At 46.2% G+C, this 25352-nt stretch overlaps 2 pseudogenes; both read right to left on the reverse strand.

Moving 5' to 3' along the window:
- Positions 1-735: 735 nt before the first annotated feature.
- LOC117797518 lies at positions 736-1515 on the reverse strand (annotated as a pseudogene).
- An 8630-nt stretch (positions 1516-10145) lies between these two features.
- On the reverse strand, positions 10146-10925 carry LOC100484723 (annotated as a pseudogene).
- Between the last annotated feature and the right edge of the window lie 14427 nt (positions 10926-25352).

Genomic DNA, 25352 nt, shown 5'->3' on the forward strand with positions numbered 1-25352 from the left:
CAAAATCAAGAGTCAGATACTCAACTGGCTGAGCCACCCAGGCGCCCCACATCTGTTTTGTGTCTTAAGAGAGAATTTTATTTTAGAAGTGTCATCTTCAACTACAAGGATGTCCATTAAACATCACAATTAAACATGCCAGAGGAGAAGTCATGTTGTCGAAATGCCCACTTAATCCATGCAAACATCTCAAACCCACCCTTTGCTGACTTTCTATAACTGCATTTTTAAGGCTCTTTTTCTTTTGTTTTTAAAACAAGAGAAAGTAGACAGACACAGTTGGTAAATGCTAACTGTCCATATTCACATAGAGACGCAGTGTAATCTCTGAGCCCAATATCCAGAGAAAGGAGGAAAACAGCTAGAATTCTGGGCACTACTATGCAGGGGACTCCCACCCTCCAGCTTCCAGCTTCCTTCTGCTAAGGGAGCAGAAGGTTTTTCTTTTTTCCCACAGAGCACAGTGGGGTTGATTCCATAAAGTTTTTGTGGAGACAGGAAGGGATAAAAATGAATTTGGAAAGAAAGGGGTAGATATGCTTTTCCCACTGTATTCTGCTCAAAGCGTCCCCCCGCCCCCGCAAATAACTCGAGAGCCATGGTATAGAGGGAGAGAAAAGAGAGTTCAAAAAACCAGGCAAATGAGCACAAGTGGAGAGGGGAAAAAAGACTGCAACTTGCTCTCAGGGACCGGAGAATGTTAAAAAAGGAATGTTGGAATCCGCCAGTGTTCCATTACTCAGCGTCTCCTTCCTCTTCCTTTCCTTCCCCCCGACATCATCATCTTCATCTTCCTCACCTTCGTCCTCATCTCCTTCTTCATTGTTATCTTCCAATCGTTCCTGTTCTTCATCATCATCACCTTCTTCTTCTCCTTCCCCTCCTCCATCACCCACATTGGGAACCAAGTGGTGCTGTCAAAGATTTGGCCAAATGTCACCTTTGATGACCTCTCCTGATTCATCTGCACCCGCATCAGAATGGTCAGGAAACCAGGTGAGGAAGCTCTCTGGTTCCTCAGGCTGTCTCTTCCCGCTGGCTCTATTCTGCGTTGGACTTGAACGTTTCTTGTTAAATCCTTTCCAGATTTCCATTTGATTTCAGTGGACTTTGAAGATGGATCACTACTCTCATTCGGATGAAATTCTTTGGAGAGAACTTTAGTTTCGAGCTAAGGGTTTTCATCAAAATAAAACAATGTATTCTGTGCCCTGGTTTAATATCTTCAAATGCGGTCACTTCAACTCTTGTCAAATAATGCAGCACCTCTGAAAAAATGGTTGGCGGAGTTTGTTTTGTTTCTGTTCTACTTTCATTTTTTTTATTGTTCATTAAGTCTATTTCCTTTTGTACTTCATCAATCTGTTCAATTGTTTCTTACTGTTCCTTTCCTCCCTTCGGCAAGGGCTGAGGGGTCGACATCTCCTCCGGCTTGGGGGCAAGAGGCAATCTTGGTTTCTTCCTTTGAGGTGGGAGCAAAGACTGGCACTTGGGGGCCATGCTGTGAGGAAGGTCCATGAAACCAGGGCAGATACACGCCCGGAAGAAGCTCTGATTACTCTCTGCCTTTTCTTTTTTTAGGAATTGTTCATTTCAACAGCATTTTCCAATGTATTGGCATGAAGTTATTCACAATACCCATTATTTGAAAACATCACTGCATCTGTGGTTATGTGCCGTTTTCCACTCACGATATGGTTCACGGGTGGCTCTTCTCTTGTCCTGATGCGGTACGGCAATGTTCTGAACCAGCCAGGGAAGCTTCCACCTCAGCCAGGCAGATCTGTTTTGCCCCTTGCTCTATCGATGGTGTCACCATGCTGGTGACAACAGTCTACACTGGTGTCTGAAGTGGGAATGACACAAGACCCCATCTACAAGTGGGGAAACTTGTATTCCAAACTTAAGAAAAAGTGATTTTTTCCCCACCTTAAGCCAGACTTTTTCATGAGAAAAGAACTGGACTTTCTTCCACTGTATTTCCGGTTGAAGCTCACAACCACATTGCTTGTTAGTTCTAATGAAGATTGCCACATCTAGCATTTCTGGGAGATGAATCTGGGTTAACATGACCCAGGTGTCACTCACACAAGTCATAAAGACATGGCAGATTTTTAGCCCTTGGGAAAGTAACATGCTTTACACCTATGGAAGAAATTTGTCTAAACACTCTTCTCTCTCTGCAGCCTGTCCCTGAGAGCTGCACCTTAAGCCAGCCTTCTCTACCTGGCTGCCTCACTGCACTTGGACACGTGCTTATCATATCTCTGGCTAAAACTGTTGCTTTCACAGTTTGGAGGTTTTCCCCATGGTCACTCACCTCAAGTCAGCTGCCATCAGAGCAGAACCTCAGCCCTCGGGAAGCCCCAGCAGCGGGCTCCGAAGGTCGTTGAGTAGCTAGCCCTCCTTCCTAGGACGGTGGCTACTGACTGCGGAGTTGACTCTTGGTTGCTGCAACTGAGCTGGCTTCTGAGTTCTTGTCTGTCAAAGCCTGGTGGCCACTTGAGGTTTCTGGTCCCCTGGTCCATCTTGGTTAGTTTCTCTTGTCTTTCATGGTGAGAGACTGAGAGTCCTGTTTCTGTGAATTGCGACTGTGTTCCAGGATACAAACCTGACTGGGCCCCTATAGCACGTTTGTCTTCCAGTCTAGAAACTGCAAGCCTGGGTGAGGTGTCCTGTCTCCAGACTGAAGTGACACGCCAGTTGTTCTTTCTGAGCTTCCAGTCTGGGCCCAGAGTAATTGTGCCCAAGGGCTCGCGCCTTCTGCCAGGGCCAGTCCCAGCCCAGTAGCCCTCCCTGTGGACCCGGGCTCTGTTTACACTTACTTCGAGCTCTAGCTGCAGAACTGGTTCCGCCTGTTTTCTGTGGTCTTTGCCCAGTGCTCTGCTCCCTGGAGTGTAGGGGAGCAGGGTGTGCTGCATGTCTGTGTCTTTTAAGGAAAGATCTACACAAGGAGCTGGAGAAATGGGACAGGTGCTCAAGAGAGATGCCCCCATGAGAATGGTCTCCTGGAGGAGAGGTCAGTTCCTGGGGGAGTCCAGGGCACCTGGAACATCCGGAGCACAGCTATTGCGGGTCTGAGTCTGAGTCTTATACTGGGAGGGAAACAAGGGGAGTCCCAGCCAACTCATGAGCCCAAGCTCTACCCAAGCTCCCTGAGGCTGGTTCTGACTGCTTTTTCTTTATTTCTCCCCCTTTGAAGAACCAGAGGAATTTCAGGAAAATACACAGGTGGGCTAAGGCAGGATGGCAGGAGAAGCTGTGGATACCAGCATGATGTTGGAACCTTCCCACTGATTCCTAGCCTGCCCTCAGTGCACTTCAACAAAGTCCCAACTTTCTGTAGTGCCACATGAAATGGGGGAAGCCCCCTGCACCTGTCAGTCTGCGCCCAGGAGTTCCCAAGCTTGTGGGCTCAGTGCTCTAGGGAAACACTGAAACTTGGTACCCAACGAAGATCTCCAATTCTGTCCCCACAGGCGGCCTCCTTGACAGTCTCCAGTGTGTGGGGGAGTTCGAGAAGATTCTTCAGTGAGATGAAGGGGGGGCTTTTTCTCCGTATGCATATCAGTGGGAAAGATTTCCTTGAAAGGTAGCTTTGCCCACATGTGGAGGAAATGAACAAATGAGGACACGGAGTGTCCCAGAGTCAAAGGAATTCCTATTTCCATTGGTTTCAAAGACATTTGAAGACTGTAAGAAAACATTTTAAAATTCAAGCCCACACCTCTGATGCTGTGAAAGTACTGGCTCCTTAAGGTTAGGAAACAAGAAACAAGAAACCACAGACTGGGTTGGAACACCTGAGCAGGTTTCCTGAGCAAAACTCTCCCTTCGAGTCCCCTCACAGCTCAGAGGGCTGTCCCCAGGATCAGGGAGCAAGCACCAGAGGCCCAGGCCACCCTCATACCCTGGTCAGGGGTGGTTCCAATGCTGGAGGACCTCCTCAAGTAACTTGACTTCTCTTTGACCTCGAGGAAAGGGAACCATAGGAGAGCTGCTAAGTCAAGTGCGGTGGGTGAGGGTGGTTCAGGGGGACTGCAGCCGGGCTTCAAGGTCATCAGGATGGCCCTGGAGCAGAGAAAGCAAGGGTGGCACTGCCCTGACAGCAACCCTGTAGGTACAAAGAGGGAGATGGGCCATTTCAGTTCACACCCCAGGCCACATCCAAAGGGCTGGTGACAGAGCAGGGAGTAATTTGTTGTGATCTCTTTTCTTTTTCCAAATAAACATACATTTTTAAAAAAAGATTTTATTAATTTATTTGACAGAGAGAGACAGCCGGAGAGGGAACACAAGCAAGGGGAGTGTGCAAGGGAGAAGCAGGCTTCCTGCTGAGTAGGGAGTCCGATGCGGGGCTCAATCCCAGGACCCTGGGATCATGACCTGAGCCGAAGGCAGACGCTTAACGGCTGNACTGCATGATTCTGTTTATGTAAAACCCTAGGAAAGGCAAATGAACATGTAGTGATAGAAAGCAGAGCAGTGTTGCCTGGGGATTGGGCCATAGAGACTGGTGGGAGCGAGGATTTCCAGAGGGGCATGAAGANAGTCTAGACTAGCTGCCCCCAAACCTAGAACCTGGAGTCAGGCTGGACCCTCCTCCTTAGACTCCTTTCCCTCTCTCCTTCCTCTGTTGGAACTTGTGTCCCTGTGGCCCTTGTCCTTTTTTGTTGTGTTTACCTCACCGTTTTTTGAGGGAGGGGCATATTCTCAAGCAGTTCCCTAAGAAAGAGCGCGCAGGAGAGAAATTTTTGAGAAGTTGCATGTCTCACGAAGTCTGTATTCCGTCTTTAGATGTGAATGATAATTTGGCAACTTACAGATTTCCACATTGGTAATGATTTTCCTCCAGCATCTAGAAGCACATACCTTGGAGAGGGTCTCTTTTCACCTGTATGCTGGGCATTCTGTGGGCCTCTTCAATTTGGCAGCTCCTGTCCTTCAGTTCTGGAATTGTGACCAGAAGCTCAGTCTCACCCCAACTCTCTGGAGAAGACACTTCTAACACTCTACATGGAGGCCTGGATCTGGGTGCAGAGGAAGGGGTGTCCATTCTGAGCACACAGGCAGGAGACATTCACAGGCCCTCCCCGCTCCTGGTAGCATTTTTGTGCCCTTGCCGGGAGCGACAAGCCAAATGTCCTACAGAGGGTGAATGGGAAGCAACTGGCAGTCCATCCATGAGAGGCAATGCTACTCAAGGGCAAGCTCAGAGTCATCCCACTGAGTGAAAGAAGCCAAACAGAAAAAGTCTACACTGCATGATTCTGTTTATGTAAAACCCTAGGAAAGGCAAATGAACATGTAGTGATAGAAAGCAGAGCAGTGTTGCCTGGGGATTGGGCCATAGAGACTGGTGGGAGCGAGGATTTCCAGAGGGGCATGAAGACTTTTTTGGGGGTGATGGCTATGTTTGGCATCTTGATGGTGGTAGTTTTACAGGAGCATACATGTGTCAAAATGTGCCAAGTTGTATAGTTTATTTTCCATTATTTTTCTACGTGGGGCTTGAACTCACAACCCTGAGATCAAGAGTCAGACACTTAACTGACTGAGACATCGAGGCGCCCCCAAATTGTATGCTTTAAACACTACACTTGGAAGTACGTAAGTTATACCTGAATAAAGCCGTTTGAGGGGTGCCTGGCTGGCACAGTTGGTTGAGTGTCTGACTCTTGATTTCCGCTCAGGTCATAGACCTCAGGGTCCTGGGATCCAGCCCTGCGTTGGGCTCCCTGCTCAGCGGGGAGCCTGCTTCCCCCTCTCCTCCCGGTTCATGCTCTCTGTTGCTGTCTCTGTCTCCTTTCCTCTCTCAAATACATAAGTAAAATCTTAACAAAAAAAAAAAAGAATTTTACCATGTAAAGAAGCTTCCCCAAACAAGAATTTAGTCTGGCCTATTTTGAACTTTATATGAATGGAATAATGCTGTCTAAGTTTGTTTCTCTCTCTTCAGTAACTAGTATGTTTATGTTATTAAATATTGCTACAGTTCATTCGTGTGATATCTCAACGTGTGAATATACCACAGTTTATTTATCCATTCCTGTATTGTTGGGCATTTGGGGGGTTTCCAGTTTTTGCTTATTACGGAGAACTGAACGTTCTGCCATGAGCATGCTTCTTGGAGCCTGTGTGCACGCGTGTGTGCCGTCCACCCGGGGCGCGGGACGTGTGTGTGTTCAGTCGAGCAGATCATGCCGACCAGTTTCTCAAAGCCATCGCACCAAGTTACAGTTCCACCAGCAACGTCTGAGCACTCATTACCTCATGTCACTTGCCAATACTTGCTCCTGTCAGAGCTGGGATTTTTAATTCTTGCCTATCCTGTAGGTGTGTGTGTAGTGTTACATAACTGGGTGTTAATTTTCCACTTCCCTGATTACTACGATGATTGAGCACTTTTTCACACAGTTATGAAAAGTTCTGCCATTGTGAGGTACCCGTGGAAGTCTCTTGCCCAGTTTTTTCTGAAGTTGTTGGGCTTTTTCTTATTAAATTGGAATTCTTTCTGTGTTCTGTATATGAGTCCTTGGTCAGATATATGTGTGACAGTCATCTCACTATGTAGCTTCACATTCTCTTTATGATGTTTTTGATGAATCCGAATACTTGATTTTAATGTCCACCAGTTCTCAACCTTTTCCTTTGTGTTTAGTGCTCCTGTATCTTGTATACAAACCCTTGCTTACTCCTAGCAATGAAGATATTCTCACATACTTTTGCCCTTCGTATTTATGTATCTACTATATGTGAAATTGATTTTCATTAAACGGTTCATCCTCTTCCCATGGCCCTAAATGGCACCTCCGTCATGTATCAGGAGTCCACATAAGAAAGGGTCCTATTCCTAGGCTCTCTATTCAGCCCAGCTCCTCTATTTGTCCCTGCACCGAGACTACACTGCACTAAGTGTCAGAACTCCAGAATATGCTCCAAATCTGGAACTGCAAGTCTTTCCCTTTGTCCTTCATCTTCAAGAGGGCCTCTTCTATTCTTGGGACTATGCATTTCCACAGAAATTTTAGAATCAGGGGCGCCTGGGTAGCGCAGTCGTTAAGCGTCTGCCTTCGGCTCAGGGCGAGATCCCGGCGTTCTGGGATTGAGTCCCACATCAGGCTACTCCGCTGGGAGCCTGCTTCTTCCTCTCCCACTCCCCCTGCTGTGTTCCCTCTCTCACTGGCTGTCTATCTCTATCACATAAATAAATAAAATCTTTAAAAAAAAAAGAAATTTTAGAATCAGCCAGTCGTATTATGATCCTGATACGTAGTGCATTGAATCTGTAAATCAGTTTGTGGAAACAGTATTGAGTCTTCCAATCCGGACATTTATTTGGGTCTTCCTTAATGTCTTTCATTAAAGTTGTATAATTTTCTCCACAAAAGGCCTGCAAATCTTTTATAAGTGTATTCCCAGGTATTTTGTGTTTTTAAAATGCTATTGCAAATGGTATATTAATTTTTAAAATTTAATTTTTGAACTGTTCACTGCTGATAGAAATATAAATAATTTTTATATATGATTTTATATCCAGTAACCTTGTTAAACTCTCTTAATAACTGTAATGATTTAGCTCTAGAGTCTTTGATATTTCATAATACAAATCACATCACCTGTGAATAATGACAGTCTTTTCTTGCCTTTAGCTTTTACTTATTTTTCTTGCCCTGCTGCACTAACTGGGACCAACATTACAATGTCGACAAAAGTGGTGATGATAATGAGCATCCTTTTCTTATTTCTGATCTCAAGGAAAAGCTTTCAGCATTTTACCATTAAATGTGGTGGTGACTATATAATTGTTTTTATAAGGCTTTTGTTAAGGAAGCTCACTTTATTTATTTATTTTTTTTAAGATTATTTATTTATTTATTCGACAGAGATAGAGACAGCCAGAGAGAGAGGGAACACAAGCAGGGGGAGAGGGAGAGGAAGAAGCAGGCTCATAGTGGAAGAGCCTGACGTGGGGCTCGATCCCAGAACGCCGGGATCACGCCCTGAGCCGAAGGCAGACGCTTAACCAGTGTGCCACCCAGGCGCCCCAAGGAAGCTCACTTTAATTCCCAGTTTCCTAAGTTTTCTTTTTAATTATGAATGGATGTTGAATTTTATTGAATGCCTTTTCTGCACCTATTGTGATGACTCCATAATTTTTCTTCTTTAACATATTAACGTGGTTAATTACAATAAATTATTTTCTATTGTTAAACCAACTTTGCACTCTTAAGATAAACGCAACTTGGTCACTATGTACTATCATCTTTATATATGACTAGTATTTTGCTTAGGATTTCTGCATCTATGCTCATAAGTGAGCTTGGCCAATAATTTTCTTTCTTATAATGTCCTTAACAGGTTTTGGTGTCAAGGTTATGTTTGCCTTCTAACAAAAGTATATCCTTTTTTGTTATTCTCGGGGAGAATGTGTGTAAAACTAGAACCATTTATTCTTGAATATTTGGTAGATCTTGCTGATTAAGTCATCTGGGCCTGGAGTTTGCTATAGGGAAGATATTCGGTTATCAATAAAAATATTTTATGATTATATGACTAATTAGGGTTTCTGCCTTTTCTTGTGTGTGTGTGTACGTATTTAGTTTTATTGTAACTAGGCAACTTGTACGTTTTAATATTTAAAACTGAGCATAATCTTTCCTTTCCAGTGAAACAAAAAGAAAATTTAAACATAAACAGGAAAGAAATTACAATAGNTTTAGGGTTTCTGCCTTTTCTTGTGTGTGTGTGTGTACGTATTTAGTTTTATTGTAACTAGGCAACTTGTACGTTTTAATATTTAAAACTGAGCATAATCTTTCCTTTCCAGTGAAACAAAAAGAAAATTTAAACATAAACAGGAAAGAAATTACAATAGAGAATGTTAATTCCAAGTAAGACCCTGCAGGTTCTGCTGATTCTGCCATTGAGTGGCAGGGCTCAAGTCATCGTTAGGAGAGAATTTTATTTTACTTACTTATTTTTAAGTTTTTATTTAAATTCTAGTTAGTTCACATATAGTGTAATATTGGTTTTAGGAATAGGATTTAGTGATTCATCCCTTATATACAACACCCAGCGCTCATCACAACAAGTGCTCTCCTTAATATCCATCACATATTTAACCCATTTTCCACCCACCTGCCCTCCAGCAACCCTCAGTTTGTTCTCTATCCATAAGAGTCTCTCATGGTGTGCCTCCCTCTCTTTTTATTCCCTTCCCTTATGTTCATCTGTTTTGTTTCTTTCTTAAAAAAAAAAGATTTTATTTATTTATTTGTTTTAGAGAGAGTGAGCACACGTGTGAGGGTGGTGGGCAGAGAGCAGAGGGAGAGGGACAAGCAGACTCCCCACTGAACTCAGGGCCCAACACAGGCCCCATACCATGACCCCGAGATCATGACCTGAGCCAAAATCAAGAGTCAGATACTCAACTGGCTGAGCCACCCAGGCGCCCCACATCTGTTTTGTGTCTTAAGAGAGAATTTTATTTTAGAAGTGTCATCTTCAACTACAAGGATGTCCATTAAACATCACAATTAAACATGCCAGAGGAGAAGTCATGTTGTCGAAATGCCCACTTAATCCATGCAAACATCTCAAACCCACCCTTTGCTGACTTTTTATAACTGCATTTTTAAGGCTCTTTTTCTTTTGTTTTTAAAACAAGAGAAAGTAGACAGACACAGTTGGTAAATGCTAACTGTCCATATTCACATAGAGACGCAGTGTAATCTCTGAGCCCAATATCCAGAGAAAGGAGGAAAACAGCTAGAATTCTGGGCACTACTATGCAGGGGACTCCCACCCTCCAGCTTCCAGCTTCCTTCTGCTAAGGGAGCAGAAGGTTTTTCTTTTTTCCCACAGAGCACAGTGGGGTTGATTCCATAAAGTTTTTGTGGAGACAGGAAGGGATAAAAATGAATTTGGAAAGAAAGGGGTAGATATGCTTTTCCCACTGTATTCTGCTCAAAGCGTCCCCCCGCCCCCGCAAATAACTCGAGAGCCATGGTATAGAGGGAGAGAAAAGAGAGTTCAAAAAACCAGGCAAATGAGCACAAGTGGAGAGGGGAAAAAAGACTGCAACTTGCTCTCAGGGACCGGAGAATGTTAAAAAAGGAATGTTGGAATCCGCCAGTGTTCCATTACTCAGCGTCTCCTTCCTCTTCCTTTCCTTCCCCCCGACATCATCATCTTCATCTTCCTCACCTTCGTCCTCATCTCCTTCTTCATTGTTATCTTCCAATCGTTCCTGTTCTTCATCATCATCACCTTCTTCTTCTCCTTCCCCTCCTCCATCACCCACATTGGGAACCAAGTGGTGCTGTCAAAGATTTGGCCAAATGTCACCTTTGATGACCTCTCCTGATTCATCTGCACCCGCATCAGAATGGTCAGGAAACCAGGTGAGGAAGCTCTCTGGTTCCTCAGGCTGTCTCTTCCCGCTGGCTCTATTCTGCGTTGGACTTGAACGTTTCTTGTTAAATCCTTTCCAGATTTCCATTTGATTTCAGCGGACTTTGAAGATGGATCACTACTCTCATTCGGATGAAATTCTTTGGAGAGAACTTTAGTTTCGAGCTAAGGGTTTTCATCAAAATAAAACAATGTATTCTGTGCCCTGGTTTAATATCTTCAAATGCGGTCACTTCAACTCTTGTCAAATAATGCAGCACCTGTTAAAAAATGGTTGGCGGAGTTTGTTTTGTTTCTGTTCTACTTTCATTTTTTTTATTGTTCATTAAGTCTATTTCCTTTTGTACTTCATCAATCTGTTCAATTGTTTCTTACTGTTCCTTTCCTCCCTTCGGCAAGGGCTGAGGGGTCGACATCTCCTCCGGCTTGGGGGCAAGAGGCAATCTTGGTTTCTTCCTTTGAGGTGGGAGCAAAGACTGGCACTTGGGGGCCATGCTGTGAGGAAGGTCCATGAAACCAGGGCAGATACACGCCCGGAAGAAGCTCTGATTACTCTCTGCCTTTTCTTTTTTTAGGAATTGTTCATTTCAACAGCATTTTCCAATGTATTGGCATGAAGTTATTCACAATACCCATTATTTGAAAACATCACTGCATCTGTGGTTATGTGCCGTTTTCCACTCACGATATGGTTCACGGGTGGCTCTTCTCTTGTCCTGATGCGGTACGGCAATGTTCTGAACCAGCCAGGGAAGCTTCCACCTCAGCCAGGCAGATCTGTTTTGCCCCTTGCTCTATCGATGGTGTCACCATGCTGGTGACAACAGTCTACACTGGTGTCTGAAGTGGGAATGACACAAGACCCCATCTACAAGTGGGGAAACTTGTATTCCAAACTTAAGAAAAAGTGATTTTTTCCCCACCTTAAGCCAGACTTTTTCATGAGAAAAGAACTGGACTTTCTTCCACTGTATTTCCGGTTGAAGCTCACAACCACATTGCTTGTTAGTTCTAATGAAGATTGCCACATCTAGCATTTCTGGGAGATGAATCTGGGTTAACATGACCCAGGTGTCACTCACACAAGTCATAAAGACATGGCAGATTTTTAGCCCTTGGGAAAGTAACATGCTTTACACCTATGGAAGAAATTTGTCTAAACACTCTTCTCTCTCTGCAGCCTGTCCCTGAGAGCTGCACCTTAAGCCAGCCTTCTCTACCTGGCTGCCTCACTGCACTTGGACACGTGCTTATCATATCTCTGGCTAAAACTGTTGCTTTCACAGTTTGGAGGTTTTCCCCATGGTCACTCACCTCAAGTCAGCTGCCATCAGAGCAGAACCTCAGCCCTCGGGAAGCCCCAGCAGCGGGCTCCGAAGGTCGTTGAGTAGCTAGCCCTCCTTCCTAGGACGGTGGCTACTGACTGCGGAGTTGACTCTTGGTTGCTGCAACTGAGCTGGCTTCTGAGTTCTTGTCTGTCAAAGCCTGGTGGCCACTTGAGGTTTCTGGTCCCCTGGTCCATCTTGGTTAGTTTCTCTTGTCTTTCATGGTGAGAGACTGAGAGTCCTGTTTCTGTGAATTGCGACTGTGTTCCAGGATACAAACCTGACTGGGCCCCTATAGCACGTTTGTCTTCCAGTCTAGAAACTGCAAGCCTGGGTGAGGTGTCCTGTCTCCAGACTGAAGTGACACGCCAGTTGTTCTTTCTGAGCTTCCAGTCTGGGCCCAGAGTAATTGTGCCCAAGGGCTCGCGCCTTCTGCCAGGGCCAGTCCCAGCCCAGTAGCCCTCCCTGTGGACCCGGGCTCTGTTTACACTTACTTCGAGCTCTAGCTGCAGAACTGGTTCCGCCTGTTTTCTGTGGTCTTTGCCCAGTGCTCTGCTCCCTGGAGTGTAGGGGAGCAGGGTGTGCTGCATGTCTGTGTCTTTTAAGGAAAGATCTACACAAGGAGCTGGAGAAATGGGACAGGTGCTCAAGAGAGATGCCCCCATGAGAATGGTCTCCTGGAGGAGAGGTCAGTTCCTGGGGGAGTCCAGGGCACCTGGAACATCCGGAGCACAGCTATTGCGGGTCTGAGTCTGAGTCTTATACTGGGAGGGAAACAAGGGGAGTCCCAGCCAACTCATGAGCCCAAGCTCTACCCAAGCTCCCTGAGGCTGGTTCTGACTGCTTTTTCTTTATTTCTCCCCCTTTGAAGAACCAGAGGAATTTCAGGAAAATACACAGGTGGGCTAAGGCAGGATGGCAGGAGAAGCTGTGGATACCAGCATGATGTTGGAACCTTCCCACTGATTCCTAGCCTGCCCTCAGTGCACTTCAACAAAGTCCCAACTTTCTGTAGTGCCACATGAAATGGGGGAAGCCCCCTGCACCTGTCAGTCTGCGCCCAGGAGTTCCCAAGCTTGTGGGCTCAGTGCTCTAGGGAAACACTGAAACTTGGTACCCAACGAAGATCTCCAATTCTGTCCCCACAGGCGGCCTCCTTGACAGTCTCCAGTGTGTGGGGGAGTTCGAGAAGATTCTTCAGTGAGATGAAGGGGGGGCTTTTTCTCCGTATGCATATCAGTGGGAAAGATTTCCTTGAAAGGTAGCTTTGCCCACATGTGGAGGAAATGAACAAATGAGGACACGGAGTGTCCCAGAGTCAAAGGAATTCCTATTTCCATTGGTTTCAAAGACATTTGAAGACTGTAAGAAAACATTTTAAAATTCAAGCCCACACCTCTGATGCTGTGAAAGTACTGGCTCCTTAAGGTTAGGAAACAAGAAACAAGAAACCACAGACTGGGTTGGAACACCTGAGCAGGTTTCCTGAGCAAAACTCTCCCTTCGAGTCCCCTCACAGCTCAGAGGGCTGTCCCCAGGATCAGGGAGCAAGCACCAGAGGCCCAGGCCACCCTCATACCCTGGTCAGGGGTGGTTCCAATGCTGGAGGACCTCCTCAAGTAACTTGACTTCTCTTTGACCTCGAGGAAAGGGAACCATAGGAGAGCTGCTAAGTCAAGTGTGGTGGGTGAGGGTGGTTCAGGGGGACTGCAGCCGGGCTTCAAGGTCATCAGGATGGCCCTGGAGCAGAGAAAGCAAGGGTGGCACTGCCCTGACAGCAACCCTGTAGGTACAAAGAGGGAGATGGGCCATTTCAGTTCACACCCCAGGCCACATCCAAAGGGCTGGTGACAGAGCAGGGAGTAATTTGTTGTGATCTCTTTTCTTTTTCCAAATAAACATACATTTTTAAAAAAAGATTTTATTAATTTATTTGACAGAGAGAGACAGCCGGAGAGGGAACACAAGCAAGGGGAGTGTGCAAGGGAGAAGCAGGCTTCCTGCTGAGTAGGGAGTCCGATGCGGGGCTCAATCCCAGGACCCTGGGATCATGACCTGAGCCGAAGGCAGACGCTTAACGGCTGAGCCACCCAGGCGCCCCAAATAAACATACATTTGGAACTAACTTTGTATTCTTTTTCTTTGAGATGGACCCAGGGGTGCCTGGGTGGCTTAGTTGGTTAAGCGTCTGCCTTCGGCTCAGGTCAGGGTCTCAGGGCCCTGGGATCCACCCCCCCTCAGGCTCTCTGCTCAGCGGGGAGTCTGCTTCTCGCTCTGCCTCTGGCCCTTCCCCTGCTTGCCCGTTCTTTATCTCTCTCTCCCTCTCTCTTTCTCTCAAATGAATAAATAAAATCTTTAAAAAAAAAAAGAAGGGCCCAAATTGAGAGGCGTCTGGATGGCTCTTGATTTTGTTCAGGCCGTGATCTCAGAGTCAGGAGATGGAGTCCCGAGCCAGGCTCCATGCACAGCTCAGAGTCTGCTTGTCCCTCTCCCTCCGCTCCTCCCCCTCTTCTCTCTCTCTCTCAAATAAATAAATAAATAAAATCTTTAAAAAAAAATGACCCAAATTGTATAAACTTCAGTACCCATGGAACATGGATCTGTCCTCCGGTATGCCTGTTTAGATATTTACATAAGTTAAAGGTATCGATCTTGTGGGAGCAATATCATATCCTGATTTCTTCTTTGCACAAAAGTAATTTCCAAATGCTCAAAAAGGAAAAGAGAAAAATTAATCAATAAAATCATTGAATTTTTGGACATCATACTCTAATAAGTAAAGACAAAATATGTATGAATAAACATATAAAAGCAACTAAGCTATTAGTAAAAGTCTAAACAGTAGTCTTGTTTCCTCAATACACCGTTTCTCTCTCTAAAACAGGTTTCGGATAAGAGAAAAGGAAAACTGGGTTTTTTTTTTTTTAATTGCCATGATGTCCTGGTTGCTAAGTTACAGGATAAGGAACAAGGAAACACACATTGCTATCAGACCAAATATTAACAGTTGTCAAGAAGCTTCAGGAACCTCCCCCTGAATGAAACACTCTTCCTAATATTTCAAGGGCTTTAATAATGTAAGAGAGACAAATGGCGAAGTGGCCTCAAGCCTGACAGGAAGGGAAGGCAGAGAGTTTCGCCCTGCTTCACGTGCCTCCACAGGGCCAATGGATGAGTGCCAGAGGCCCCCGCCAGCCATGGAAGCGGGGCACTGGGTAGCCTTGCATGGCTAAGACCCTGGCCATCACATTCACGTCCGGATGATGTGACCTCTCATTATTTGTGATTAAAAGTTTTGGATCCCACTTGTGAAGTCATGGCTTTAGTTGTACTCCCCACTTGGTAAAATAAAGCCAAGAAAACCATATAAAACTCCTAAGCTCCTTCAATACTTTTTTGCAAGGTAAACCATTGACTAGTTTCGTTAATTTTTATTTAAAAGGTAGTTCTGCATTTTCCCCAATCTTAGTACGGTATAAAATATCATGCATTTGGAGTTTTGCACGATTTGAGATGTACTTATTATTAACTTCTTACAAGAAGCTTTATTAAGTGGAACTTTCGAAACTCATGATACTTATCCTGTACATCAGATAAGTCATCACTTCTTTTTTTTTTTTAAAGATTTTATTTATTTATTTGACAGAGATAGAGACAGCCAGCAAGAGAGGGAACACAAGCAGGGGGAGTGGGAGAGGAAGAAGCAGGCTCACAGCAGAGGAGCCTGATGTGGGGCTCGATCCCATAACGCCAGGATCACGCCCTGAGCCGAAGGCAGACGCTCAACCGCTGTGCCACCCAGGCGCCCCAAGTCATCACTTCTTACACACAATATCTCTAGTTATGTGAGTGTAAGAGCAGTAATTTTGTAGTCCCACCAAGTTACTCCACTTTGTCAACTGAGTACTTTTTTATTCCCCAATTGTGATTATATTGTTCTTCAATGTCAACCTACTATTATTTCTTAATCCATTGACTTTTCGGCCTTGGGTGAATAAGAAATTGAGGCGGTTGGCAAGTAATCTCTACCCGGACAATCTCAAAAGGAATTAAGATTCATACAGAGAACGCAGTACTGTATTAGCTCTCATTTATATATCGTTGCGTGCGTATAAACACAATGGCCCCCATGCCACTCAAACTCAGGAAGTCCCTGTAGTATAAACCTTGTTTTGTGCTGTGCCTGATTGTTTTAATTATATTTCAGAAAGGTAAAGGCTTAAAGATTTAAATCGTATTGCCATCCGAACACCTTTACTGTGACTGTACATAAGTGTACATTTGCACAATACATATAAAGGTGTACTAAGACAATAAATGTTTTAAAATCTTACGTATAATAGAGTAGAGAGGCCTGGGTCTTTAAGTAATCACCAGAGGGCAGAGGTTTTCTCACCCTAATAGGAACTGACAGCTCAGAATTCTGTTAGCAGAGGTGTCTCTCTGCCGCCCCTCAGCATGGTTACTTCACCGCAGAGGCCAGGGATAAGAACACGAGCAGCAAAGGCTCTTTCTTAAAGAAGGAGCTACAGTTCCTACCGGTTATCATGTTACTTTCTCCTGTGGGTTGTTATCAAATATTGTGACTTTGGTTACACTGTCAAGGCCATGGGCATTTCTGCTTCTAGGGCACCGGTGCTCTTATCAAGCAACTGACCAGTCTCCTCTCACAACTCTGTTTGGTTTTTTTTTTAATTAATTAATTAATTTTCTCCCCACCCTCCTCCCCCTTCCCCTCCAGCAACCTTCAGTTTCTTTCCTAAGATTAAGAGTCTCTTACGGTTTTGTCTGCCTCTCTGGTTTCGTCTTGTTTCATTTTTTCCTCTCTCCCCCTGTGATCCTCTGCCTTGCCACAACTCTCTTTGATACTGGCCCTCTCCAAGATCAGTCCTCAAATTAATACTGCTGACAAGAGTCTTCTCTGTTTTACTATCCTTGGTAGATGACTGCTTTGTAGTGGCAAGGTTTACTCCTTTGCCTGGCTTGGGCGGTCCACCGTGCGGTGCATGTAAATAAGGGGGGTTGTTATTGGGAATAACGAGGCATGATCACAATGTACCATACTTATTAAAAACAACTCAATGGGATTATAAAAGCTACTCTCTACATTTATGAAAATGTCATTAATTTAAATATGTTCTAGTAGAAAGAAATAAAATACTGTACACTGCAGACGGATCTCACACGAGGTCAACAGGCAGAAACAGTCACAAAGTGAGTCAACAGGTGAACAAATAAACCAAATATGGTCTAGCCATGCAATTGAATGTTATTCAGCTGTAACAAGGAAGAAGTTCTGATATCTGCTACGATGTGAATGAACCCGGACAATATTCTGCCGAGTGAGAGAAGCCAGACACAAAAGGTCACGTATTGCATGATTCCATTGATATGAAATGCCCAGAAGAGGCAAATCCACAGAGACAGAAAGCACATTATGGGTTGCTGGGGGCTGGGAGGGGGAAGCAGGGAATGGCAAGTAACTGCTAATGGGTATGGAGTTTCTGTTTGGAATGATGAAAATGTTCTGGAATTCGTGGCAATAGTTGTACACTGTGAATGTACTGAATGCCACTGAACTGTACATTTTACGATGGTTAATTTTATGTTATATGAATTTCACTTCAATGAGAAAACACTTGGAACGCCCGGTGGTACAGTCGGTTAAGCACTGGACGCTTGGTTTCGGCTCAGGTCATGATCTCAGGGTCATGAGATCGAGTCCCGTGTTGGGCTCCAAGATCAGCACAGAGTCTGCTTGAGATTCTCTCTCCCTCTCCTTCTGCCTCTCCCACTCGTTCTCTCTCTCTCTCTCTCTCAAATAAGTGAATAAATCTTAGCAAAAAGAAAAAAAAACACTTAAAACATGTTTTGGTAATCACATAGCTTCTTAGAATGAATTTGTAAATGCTCACATTTTTACACAAAAGCTAATATGAGTACTCTTGGCACAATGACTTTTATACCTTCTCTAAGATCATATTCCAACATTTAAAATCCCGTTGTTTATTAATAGCTTTAGTGACACACAAAATGGACAGATTGTCAGGCTCAAGACGGTTGGAAACAAATGGCCCAGCAGGACGGTGTCATGGTGTGCAGCCTGGCTACTGCATCCACATCATGGCTTATCAAGTGGTGACAACACGGACACCAACACTTGGAAAGGGCAGAGCTGCTGTCACAGACCCACAGGTTCCCCTACCAGAGACCTCAGGGCCAACTGTTTGACAACTTCTTCTGGTCTCTTAGGTTTTCTCTTAGATACGGGGGTGACAGAGCATTTCTCAGTTTCCCAAGATGGCCACCTCAGTCGCTCCCATTCTGCACATCCTTTTGCAATATGACTTGACCACTCCTCCTCCCAACAAGAGGTGGAGTCTATCTCCCCTTCTCTTGACCAGGCCTGGCCCGGTGACTTGCTCTGACTAACAAAATGTGGCAGAAGTGACACTGGGCGACTTCCAGAAGAGGCTTCGCACTTTCTATATTTGCCCTCTTGGAAGTCAGTACGACCATGGAAAGAAGTTGGGGCTGTCCTGCTCGAGAGGCCGTGAGGACAGAGAAGCCCTAGAGGATGAGCTGCCACACGAAAGAGAATCACACAACCTAGCTAACAGCCGGCGCCAACTGCCAGACATGAGACTGAGGCCATCTCAGATGTTCCAGGCTGCTTGGCTATGCTCCCAGCCGAATGAAGTCACACGAGGGACCCTGACCAACACCATGTGGAGCGAAGAACCACCCCCCCAGAGCTCAGTCAACGCATAAACTCATAAGAAATGACAAATCATTGTTGTTTTAGGCCACGAAGCTGGGGTGGGTTGTCAGCGGATACACTTGAGGCCAGGACTAAATCATAGATATGTGTAAGCTCCTGAGAACAGCCCAAAAGTTCTTGAAAAACACGCCTGAAAACTTCGCAGAGGACTAAAGCTCAGGATGCCTAGGACCAATTCCAACCAGAAGCAGATGACTTCCTGGGACAGGCTGCTGGCCCAAGACCAGTGGAGTAAGGCGTAATTACAAAGGCCTTTCAGGGAACAAGTGAAACTGATGAGGGAGAGCCAGCTGTCATTATCTGTCCTAGAATGTTTTTGGCATTATCCTTAGTGCTCCATTTTCTAGTAGTCAGATACAATGAATGCTTTTCTTCTTGCTCTTTCACTATTTCTCCATTTCAAAGGTTATATTTGTGCAGACTGGCCTGAACAGCCCACTAACGTCAGTACCACCTTAGATTCCGTAGAGGCCACCACGGGAAAGAGAAGTATGACAATGCAGAAAACGTGTAAGGAAACCTGAAGACAGGGACTATAGACGGAGGTTCAGACGCTTGTGTTAACGCATGGATTCAAAACCCCACACCTGTCTTTTGAGAGAGGAATTTGTGCTTAGAGCATATCCTCGACTTCTATTCATTCAAGTTTGTCTTAGCCTTCTGACCCTGCACCCCCAGGTTCATGTCTTCTCACATGCAAAATATGTGCATTCCATCCCAACAGCCCCAAAGGTCTTAACCAGTTCCAGCATTTACTCAAAAGTCCAAAGTGGAAAGTCTCATCTAAACATTGCATAAATCAGAAATGGGTAAGACTCGAGGTCCGATCCATCCTGAGGCAGATTCCTCTCCAGCTGTGAACCTTTAAATAAACGAGTCCTGTACTTCCAAAATACAGCGGTGGGACAGGCGGAGGGTAAACACTCCCGTTCCAAAAAGGAAAAATTGGCAAGAAAGGGCTGAAACATGCCAGGCAAGTACAAATCCCAACAGGGCGAACAACATCAAATATGAAGTTGTTGGGTGTGTGTGTGTGTGGTTTTTTTTCAAGATTTTATTTATTTGACACACAGGGAGAGAGAGAGAGCAAGAGAGCACAAGCAGGGGGAGCTGCAGAGGGAAAGGGACAAGCAGACGAAAGGAATAAGCTGAAGGAACTTAACGAACGGAGCCACCCAGGCGCCCCCCCCCCCGAATCTTAAGTTTTGAGAATCATGTTCTTGAACTCAATGCTCTGCCCATCAGGCCCACCAGGGTGGGTCCTGCCTCCCAGACACAGTGGAGCATCCCTGTCCCCACGGCTTTGCTGGGCATGGCCCACATGGCAGCTCTCACAGGTTGGAGTTGCATACCTATGGCTCTCCCAGGCTGGTGCCTCCATCAGTCTGGGTCTCCTGGGGTGGCCCTAACCCCGCAGCGCTTGCTGGACATTACCCTAGCCACAGCCCTTTGCCTGGGTCACACATCTGCATCTCCAGGTGGCTCCATCCTTTGAAATCCAGGTGGCGGGAGCCATGCCCCCCAGAGCTCTGCAGGGCTAGTAGGCCCCCATGTTTTGGGCGGCACTGACCGCACAGCTTTGGGCGAGGGTCATCTGGCCTGATGGAACCCAGCCAACGGCCCCCTTTGACACCGAGGAGGCAGCACTGCCAATCTCTGAAGAGTCTTTGGGGTAGTTCCTTTGTCTGGAAGAATAGCTCTCTGGCCCGGTCCCCCAGCCTTCCTTCTTTCCTGCTTGGCTCCTTCCCCTCCAGCTCGAACCGGCAGTTTGCCGGCTGGGGCGGCTGACGAAGCCCGGGGTTTCACACCCACACTAGTCTCCTTACCAGAGGCTCACGTGACCACGCCCTTAGTGCTCTCTTCCCAATGTGCTTGCTCATATTTTGCAAAACGGCTAGGCTGAGAATTTTCCAAATTTTTAAGTTCTGCTTCCCTTTGGATTAACCATTCCATCTCAAAGTCATTTCTTCTCGAATTTTACTGTGAGCGTTCAAGAGAAGCCAAGCCGAACCTTCCCCAGTTTGGTTACATATTTCCTCCAGCAAATATCCAATTCCATCACTCACAAATTGGACCTTCCCCAGGACACTAGCACATGAACACAATTCAGCCAAGCTCTTGGCCATTTCATGAGGGTGGCCTTTCCTACAACTTCCCAAAACATGTCATCATTTCCATCCTTATCTCTACCACCATTCTGCCCCCGAACCCTTAGGTTTTCTCGGACGAGTCTCCCTGTCCAGCTCTCCTCTTCAACTTCTGGGACCTCATCAGAATCCCCCGTGAAGGGCCCTTCATGGCAATGTAGGCTGTTTTCAGTACATGCCTCCAAATGCCAGCCTCTCCCCATGACCGACTTCCAAAGCTGCTTCCGCACTTCTAGGGATCTGTTACCGCAGCACCCAAATACGTGGGACCAATTTACTGTCTCGCCCTGGTGAGGCTACTGTAACAAACAGCATCTGTCAGTCTGGCTTATGAGCAGAACTCGGTTTCTCACAATGCTGCAAGCCGGAGGTCAGAGATGAGAGGACCAGTGGGGTTGGATGAGGGCCCCTTCCGGGTCACAGACTTCTCGCTGTGCCCTGACCTGGCAAAAGGGGAAAAGGTCTTTCTCGGGCCTCTTTTATGAGGGCATAATCTCATTTTCCAGGGCTCCACCCTCATGACTTCATCACTTCCCAAAGGCCTCACGTCCCAATTCCAGCACATTGAGCATTGCGATTTCAATGTAAGAATTGGGGGCGGGCCACAAACGCTCAGAGCGCAGCAAAATTATGAGACGTGTATAACTAACCTTGGGTACAGTTTATAGAAAGTCAAACAAGAACTTGACTAAAGGTAATTGATTCATCCCCAAGCATTGTAGTGCTGGCCACATGCATTGCCTTTTCCCACCACCGCTGGGCTTCAGAGCAAAGTGGTTATTTGCATTGGTCAATCAGAGTCGATCCTCTCGCCTCCTCGACTGTAAGTGGATGAATTGATTTTGTGGTCACAACCTCACCAGAAACGTCACTTGCAAAGGTAAAGCTTAACTAATCAGATTCAGACATCCAGCCTTAAAGGCTTAACTAATCCGATTCAGACATCCAGATTTAAAGAACAAGGTGGGGATGGACCTCACAGAAAATGGCCTGGGGCCTTCCCTGGACGGTCACAGCAAGAGAGAGGCACGAGCAAGCCACTCCTTCAGAGAGGGAGGAGGGGTGGGCCTGGGCAGGCAGACCCACTGGGGTCAAGCTTTCTGTCCTTGGGTCCCTGACTCAAAAGCAGCAAAACCATTTCCAGAATAATGGAAACAAAACGTATCTCTTATTGCACTGTGTAAAAAAGGTAGGACAGATAAAGAACACACAGAGCAACAGATAAGGGGAATATACACAATAAAAACAAAGGACCCTGAGGTACAGGAACTACTGCTGTGAAAATGGATTCACCCTGGGCTTCTATTTGGAGTATCTTTCCCTAACGGTGGCGGACAGTTACAGGGAACCGTGTTGTATGGGCACATCTTGCTGATAATTTTAATTGCATGTATATCGTGTAAGCTTTTTTCCATTCCCACTGTCTGTGAGAATGAAAATAAAAAAACCAATTAACTGGACACGAATTGAATCAATGATAATACAAAAAAAGACAATGAAGACAATGCTACGGAATTGCACATCTACAAATGGTTACAGCGGCAAAGTTTGTTCCGTGTACTTTACGACAATTTAAGAGTCAATTTTTAAAAAAGATAAGGAAGAGATTTCTAAGTTCAGGTAGGATTAGAAAGGCAGCAAAAAAGCCTAACTCCCCCGCTTCGAAAGAACGAGTGACAGCGCCCACAGCCCCATACCAATCTACGCTTTCTTGAAACCGGGAAGCACAGACAACTGGCAACCAGAGGGGTCTGTAGGACCAGAAGCCACTAGAGCGAGGCAGGGCAGCGGGGCTGGTACGAAGGGTCCCATTGGTCCCGGGACGCACCGAGCAGGATCTCCTCCCGCAGGACACGGCCCGATCCTGCATGGGGACAGCTGCGGAAGGATGTGAGACAGAGGCGGGCGCGGGTGGAGGTTCAGCGGAGAAGAAAGCGGAAGCGGCTCAGGGCGCCGCTCGGTGCCACCCAGCCGGGCGAGGCTCACGGCGATGCCAGAAGAGGGCGCCCGGGAGCTAGAGTGCAGCCGAGCGGCGGCCCCTCCCCGGCCGCAAAGGTCTCGGTGCCAAGAACTGGCTCGCAGGAAAACAAGTCTTTCGAACAGTATCGGTGAAACATTTTGCGCGCCAGTGTGGAGTCAGGGCCTCGCACAGACTCCATTTCTGTCAGGAATTGTTTTTGATGCTCGGTTTGTCTCAAGTCTGGCCAGAGGGACCCTCCTGGAGCGGGCTCCCGTGCCCTTTTGCCGTTCCCCACACTTTCTGCCACAACAGAGATGCTCCAGGCTCGTCTTGTCCCTCTTTGGATAGACAGCGCTGGGAAACGTGAAAACAATGTAGTCTATACCTGTGGGTTTATTTATTTATTTATTTTTACATAGACTCCACACCCAGCGTGGAACCCAACGGAGGACTTGCACTCACCACTCTGGGATCAAGACCTGAACTGAGACCAAGAGTCAGGAGCTGAGCTAACTGAGCCACCCAGGCGCCCCATATGCCTGTGGACGTAAAGCAAGAGTTCAGATTGAATTTGCCGGTTAGCATGCACTATTACGCCTCTCTCCTTTCTCTTGCCCTCAAGATCACGATTTGTAAAGCGGACTTCTTTTCTGTGTCTCGGGATATAAAGAAGCCAGCTTGGACATAAGGATACTAATGGGAAAAGAGAAGCCTGCAGTGGGGAGCGGGCGCACAGCCTCTGCAGCAGGGCCTCCCCCTGCTTGAACGCCCTGGCCCTTGCTCTGAGTGCGCGCTTCAGTGCTGGTCGCGCTGAGCTGGTCCTCCTGGCCTCTGAGGCTCCCGCGGAGCAGATGGCTCACCTGGGCCTCACGTGTGCAGCGGCTGCTCCAGCAAACCCCCGGTAGGGAGGAAGTGGCAGGCCCTGGCCTAGCCCAGCTTCGGGCCCAAAGCCAAACGTACTCGCAGAGGAGCGGTGCCGCTGTTGGAGACGCACAAGGTGCCCCATTAGAGACCTCGGTGCCAACTGTTTGAGGACTTCCTTGTGCTCCTCAGTTCTCTTACACGTGGAACTGATGGAGCATGTCTCCCTTGATGCGATATGCTGTTTCCAAAGAGGACTTTTACCATTTTTACTTTGCCAAGCAGACACATACATTCACCATAGACTGTGATGGAGTTAATATAATGGAGAATATATATTTTCCAATTTTAATTGTGGTAAAATACACACGACATAAACTTTACCATCTTAATCATTTTCAAGTGTACAAGTCAGTAGTGTTACATTTCGTGCAGCCAAGCTCGAGAACTTTTTCGTTATGCAAAACTACAACTCTGTACCCATTAAACACTCTCTCCAGTGCCTCCTCCTCCAGCCCCTGGCACCTACCCTTCTACTTTCTGTCTCTATGACTCGGACTACTCTAGGAACCTCATATAAGTGGAATCATGTAGTATTTGTTCTTTTGTGACTGCCTTTGTAGAATATATCTTTTTGAAAGCTCTTTATATCCAAACATGAAATAGTTGTAAATTACAGCAGAAAGGACGTACAGTTTAAGGCTTGGCTCTGAACTAGATTGTAACTATGAACCAGACTGGAAAGAAAACACGTTTTCTCCAAGTAAAAACAGGAAAAATTGATTCAAAAAGACAAGGAAAAATAAATGAAGAAAGGAAAAATGAAACAACAGAGACCCAATAGGTTTTTCTGGAGTAAAATTTCGTAATATTATAAATGAACAGAACTTGTGTTTCTTCTCAGTGGAGGTATGGTGAAGTTTAATCCATTCAAATTTCAGATATTTACACCAAAACTTTCTAGTTGTGACTTGTTGATTTGTTTGTATGTGTGGATACGGAGACCTCCGGGGATTAGCTGCACAGGTCTGAGGATTATTGGTGAAGACATACGAACGAGACTTGAAAACCAACGAGGCTGTACGGACCAGAAACAGAAGAGAGATGTCTCTTGTGGCCAGGTTTGTGATTAGGGATTCGATGTCTTCGTAGATGCAGAACTCTTCAGATTTTCTACTTCTTGAGCCCATTTTGTTAAGCTAGGTTTTTCTAGAAGTTGGTCCTTTTCATCCAAATTTTCACGCCGATTGGGATAAGTTCTTCAGCATACCCTCTTTGAGTAATGTCAGTGGGTCAAGGTGACGGCCCCTGTTTGTTCCTTACGTTGGCCATTTATGCCTGAATTCCTGATGTGCACAGCTTCCCTCCTCCAGCTGAACCCCCACTGCCTGCGGCCCCTCTAGTTGCTCGGGCCCCAAACTTTGGAGTCAGCCTTGGCTCCTCCCTTTCTCCAACTGCTTCCACCGATGCCACCAGAAATCCTGTTGGCTCTATCTGCAAAAGCTATCCAGAATCTGACATTCCTCCCCATCCTGCTGGCCTGGCCCTTCCCAGGTGAAGCCATCACCATCTCTCACCTAGCCCCCCAGAGTGCTTCTCACCTGATCACCCCACTTCTGCCTTAGTTGTTTCCCCTTTCAGGATAGCAACCAGGTCACACTGTGTCAGGTTTCCCTTAAAATCATGCAGTCCTCCCCATGTCATTCACAGTGAAAGCTAACATGTTAAAAATGGACTCCAGGACACACACGCTCTGGCCGCCATCCCCTCTGTGACCTTTCTTCTTCCTAGTCTCCACTCACTCACTCTGCTCCTGCCACCCTCGTCTCCTTACTGTTCTTCGAACATTCCGGGCATGCTCC

This window comes from Ailuropoda melanoleuca, chromosome X, assembly GCF_002007445.2.
Source record: "Ailuropoda melanoleuca isolate Jingjing chromosome X, ASM200744v2, whole genome shotgun sequence".
Lineage (NCBI taxonomy): Eukaryota > Metazoa > Chordata > Mammalia > Carnivora > Ursidae > Ailuropoda > Ailuropoda melanoleuca.